This window comes from Garra rufa, chromosome 11 (assembly GCF_049309525.1).
Source record: "Garra rufa chromosome 11, GarRuf1.0, whole genome shotgun sequence".
In the NCBI taxonomy this organism is placed as follows: domain Eukaryota; kingdom Metazoa; phylum Chordata; class Actinopteri; order Cypriniformes; family Cyprinidae; genus Garra; species Garra rufa.
The window spans coordinates 24,421,714-24,427,211 of NC_133371.1; the positions used below are offsets into that span (position 1 = coordinate 24,421,714).

General features: G+C 37.0%; 1 long non-coding RNA gene across 1 annotated transcript; it reads right to left on the reverse strand.

Annotated features, from left to right (window-relative positions):
- Positions 1-1,062: 1,062 nt before the first annotated feature.
- On the reverse strand, positions 1,063-3,091 carry LOC141345118 (uncharacterized). The gene is made up of 4 exons (XR_012356941.1): positions 3,034-3,091; positions 2,800-2,951; positions 2,531-2,720; positions 1,063-1,608 (listed from the first exon to the last, which is right to left on the reverse strand). It is a non-coding gene; the product is annotated as an uncharacterized lncRNA (long non-coding RNA).
- Between the last annotated feature and the right edge of the window lie 2,407 nt (positions 3,092-5,498).

The window sequence follows — 5,498 nt, forward strand, 5'->3', positions numbered from 1 at the left end:
ACCCCAACACGTTTCGCTTTAGCGGTGTTACATTAAACAGCACGGCCGGCGGGATTTACGGCCGGCTGGACGTCGGGGACAGACCCGGGGAGCGGGCAGAGGGGACGGAAAGAACGAGAGAAGGAAAGCCGAGCTGCTCGATCCTTGGAGAGATGACTTACCGGGATGAGCAATTATCCAGGAAGAGACAGAAAGACAGCGCTGACATCATCTGCACATGCTCACTCGCACTCCCACACACGCTGACGGAGGGAATGCGGATGGATTTATGCGCACACAAACAGAAAAACAGTCCTCACCTGGAGCAGTTTCCACAGTCCATGGCTCCAGAGAAAGATTTGTTCTCGTTCTCAAAGAAATACTGAGTCTGCTCGGTGATACAGCTCTCTTTGGAGAACGCATCCGAAAGGTCATCCTCCGAGTACGCTGAAAACACACAAACACAGCAGCAACACACTGTGCATATCAAAACACACACAGATCAACAGCCTATATATCAAGCATGCTCACAAAATGCAGCTTGTTCAACGGATTACTAAAATTACTACATCACCCACATAGCAAAATTGGTTTGGCCCAGTGATGGGCCACACAATCCACTTTCACTTGGCCCAAATACAGCAGTGAATTACGGTACATGACTGGACCAGGTCTGGATTCCAGACAAGGGCCACACATGGGCCATAACTGGCCCAAGTCTCAGCCAAGTAAATTAACTATAACTGGCCCTGAATTGGGCCAGATCAAAATGTAACATTTGAACCAAAACACAGCCTTAAGTAAACCATATCAACACCAGTGTTTAACCAGAATGCCCAAAACTGAGCCACACCTGAGCCTGATCTACAGGTGAACTAAACCTGGCAGCCAAAATATGGGCCATAAAAAGGCCATGAGAGATCAATATCTCTGCCACCTGTGTAACCATAGCTGGCTCTATTCTGGTCCTATATGCTGGACCAGATGGGTTCCACATGTCAGCCATAACCTCCTAGATAAATAATCGCAACAAAGACAGTATTCTTAACAAATGTTTAATCATGTTAACATCAAAGCATTGACACCTGACATTTTAAAGTTGTTCAAACAACTCTGAAATACCACTCCCCTGTCAGTTCTGCAATAAAAATGAAGTAAGTAGAAGTTCTGTGCCATGTTTTAGTTCATGAAGTTTTATTTTAAATGTAACACTTGATCATCCATGTTTCTGATCATGAAGTTTCATGCTTTGTCTAAAGCTTGACTGTCCATGTTTCTGATTAGGAACAAAATTTACTTGACATACACTTGAACATCCATGTTTCTACTCATCGAGTTTCACTTCACATAACACTTGAGCGTCCAGGTTTATGGTCAGGAAGTAGCACTCTTCAAATGACTCTGAAACATTCATGATTCTGTTAATGAACAAGTTGCACTCTGAACAGAGCCTTGGAACATCCATTCCTAAAGTCTGTTAACTAGTCGTACTCTCCTCACACACTCTATTCTTCATCCTCTCTTTTCGGCCACCATCTCTGTCTGGGGCGAGATATAGCCATCTTTTAATGATGGCATGAATTAATTTTTCTTTGGCCTCAGATGTCAGACAGTTGCACCTCACAGCCGCTGAAAAACACAAGCACACATGGTGTATAATTAGCTTTTGCATCAGGTAACAGGTAACATGGCTATTGGATAAAATACAATATTACCACAAAAACTGAACCAATGACCTTTAGACAAACATTCTGTATTGTCTTTTACCATCTACCCATCTTCCAGTTAATTATCGTTTCTTACTTCCCCCAGCCCTTCATCGTTTAGATTGTCTGAAATAGCCCAAATTCTGACTGTCTACTATGGGTAAAAGATAATTTTACACATCTCAGGAACACACTACCACTTAGCTTAAAATGACTGTGTGAAATATGTATAGATTAATTCTACTTGGGATTTTGTTTATTTTTACTTCTTTTAAATTCAGTGTATGTTTTTATTATGCAACCTTGAGCTTGTGTTGAGGTACTATATACATAAAACGTTCTCTCTCTCCTTCATTTTCTAAATCTTTTATAGAGTGCATTCATGCTTTAAGCATTTAAATAAAGAGAGATATAAAAAATTGTGATGACAATCTCCACAACAAAAAACATTTTTGAAAACTGGACAAAAAGACAAAAGGTACAAGACTGTGTACTTAAAGGCTTTAGAAATAACTGCAGTCCCATGAAGCACTATATAATCAAATTAAAAACAGCAGTGATAGTGTAGTTTTTCCACAAAGAATTGAGGAAAAAAAGTGGAATATACATAAAAGTGGAAAAGACGCAACACTTATTTGTACATTACTTGTCACATCCTGATGTCACATGTCTTTACAGAATTTTTATGTGTGTGTGTGTGTGTGTGTGTGTGTGTGTGTGTGTGTGAGCATGCACAGATTGCAAAAATCACTGGCAATGTGAATTAATCAAAATCAGATGATCCTGAGGCTAATCCCATGACACACTATCAGTGCATTCTGAAAAGGGCTAGACAATATACTCACAACTTTGGTAACTGGATGTTTGCTGGATGTCCCAGGTGTAGTGTGGCTCATGGAGCCTTGAAGGTTCAGAGTGCCCTGGATATCCCTACGTTTGTGGGGTGGTCTTCTGACCTCGACGTTGGCATGCCTTAAAAGGGCCTCAGTGCTTGATTTACAGCTCTCAGAGAGAACATGATGCCAGGCATACCTCCTGCAACATACAAAATATCTTAGTCCTTTAACAGCTGTAATAAAATGCACTGTAATTAAAAAAAGCTGACACTTCTTACTTGTTTTTTGACTTTGTTCCTTAAATGCCTTCCATCTCATCATTAGGGATGTCAGGAGCACTGTGGAAGAGCTTAGGGTCTAATTTGGCTTTCCAGGGTCTAATTTGTTGTGCTGTCTAGGAATATTTGGAGCATCAGGTATGGAATACATTCTGCTTAAAAGTACAAAATATCTTGGTCATTTATCTGCTGTGATAAAATACATTATTATTTTAAAAAGCAGAAGATTCTTACCCTTCTCTTAAATTTTGGTTAATGTAGGCGTTCTTCTGTCTCATTATTATCAGCATCAGCATCATCTTCTCCGGGGAAAAGAATGTTCTTAGGTCTAACACATTTACCAATTACAAGATATACTTTTATTTGTAAATGTGGTGCGAAACATTAATATAAACAAACAATCTAACCAAACCCCTACTTTCTTTTTCTTTGAAATTGGTGAGTTCCTTCCATCGGTCTGATCAACGTCTGTGTGATCAACAGCTAGAGGTAGTTTACGTCTAGCTTTCTTGTAGTCATCTGGAAAAGTAGCATAACAAAAAGAAGAAATTTAAAAAGTAAAACAGTGATTTTAAATATTACTATTAATTCTGGCCCTATGGGGCTATGAAGCAGACAAAATATCTATAACTATTCTTTTTTGAACATTTCATATATGCTGGATAAAATGTTAGTCATGTTGTAATTTAAAATGTGCACATTATTGATTATGTTTAAACATACAACAAATCAAATTACTTTTTGTTTGCATATTTTAAACATAAAACTTGAAATGATTTGGGTGTCATTCCAGGCACTTTTGAACATCAATAACAACTGGTTATTGTAATCATTTTGGTCACTATAAAGGTGATACCAATTTTTGCACAACAATTAATCTCTTGTAACATTTGGAGTGTATTGACAATGATTATTGATGCCCATTTATAAATAGTTTAGTTAAATTCAAATAAATTACATTCAAGGTGAAGTAGAATAAAGAAACATGTATACCCCTTTCCAAGCATTTACTCAATTTCAACATGACATACACCACAAATGAAATTCCAAAACATTGGTACAACAAAAATGCATAATTTTATCTGTAATTTAATATATAACGTTACATTGGCTCCAACAACAAATACCATTACAATTAATTATAACCCTAATCATCTGTCAAAGACGATTAAATTTAAGTGACATAAGAAAAATACTGACTTTTTCAGGAGTAAAGTTAGTGACATAGTTTATTGTATTTACAACACGTAGATTAAAACTGCGTTCACGTGCTGCTAAAACAAGGGCACTCGCGTGTAACGTCAATTAATTAATAAATCCGAAGCAAAATGTAAGAAGAAGTAAACTTGCAACGATACATATGCGTATGTTCGCACTTACCGCTTTGGTTTCAGAAGTCTGTGCAAGACTGCAGCGTCCGCCTGCTTTTTTGAAAAGACATATGGTTCCGGGAGTATTTGTATTCACTTTTCCTTATTGAAGATTTGTTAATTAAAGCGTTATAAGTGATAAATCATAACAACCAGCTACAACGTGAATCACAACATTTAAAACATTCGATCTGAAATAAAATAAAAATAAAAATAAAAATTGTCAAAAAGACAAAAATACGAGACTGTGTGTTACAGCCAAGTGGGTAAATAAAACTACAATCCCATTAAGCACTGCAAATGACAATTAACGCCTTTTGGAAAACATTGCTCTGATGGGCTCTGATAGGCTAATTTCGCATTTCCGGGTTTTTGAAATCCTGAATGGTGCGCGCTGGGTAAAAGTTTTTCCAGTAAACAAACAAACGTAAAAACAATACATTTAAATTTAAATGTATAAAAACCATAAAGCCATTAGTATTGTTGCTGTTGCACATTTCATAGTTACTTTGACTGTGATTAAATAATGTTGTGTGGTGTTGAAAATAAATAGTTTCATAATTTCATTTTAATCCACCAGGGTTAGCTATAATTTTGAATGCAGGATTTAATCACATTATAGAAATGTTAATAAATTATGAAAAGTAAAGTCTACTGGTGTACATTCATGGCATAAAAAAAACTTATGAACTGAAATCAAACAATTACAGTTGATTTTCATAATTTAAATAATTAAATCTTCATTGTTGCCTGGATTAACTTCAAGGCATTAGACCCAGAATGCAAACATGAAGATGGAAACTTCTTTGTGTATTAAAACATTGGGATTTTATATAAAAAATATTTGAAATGTGGGTGAAATATGGCCAATCTTATGTGGGCCACATATCTATATTTGACATCTGGGCCAAATACTACATCTGACATCTGGCCCAGGTCTTGTGTGCCGCCTTAAAACCGGTACCATCTCTGCCAAACTCGGGCCATGTTTGGCCCACATGCTGTATGCCAGTGCCGGATAAATGCCAGCTGTGCCAGATGCATGCCAAATCTGGGCCAAAATTGTTTGCTGACTGGGTAATGTTGTCAACGTGTGTGAAAGATCTCTGTGTTCCTGCCTGTTTCATCTTGAAGATTTATATTAAATATAGTTGTTTATTTGTGTCTCGTCTTGTTCAGCACGCACCATAAATTGCCAGAAAGAATTTACCAGTATTTTGGAAAAAGTTCTGTTCACACATGAACTCTTAACGGTAATTTACCAGAAAAGACTGTATGTGTAAGAGGGGCTATTAAATGTTAGAATCAGAAACAAACAAACACAAAACT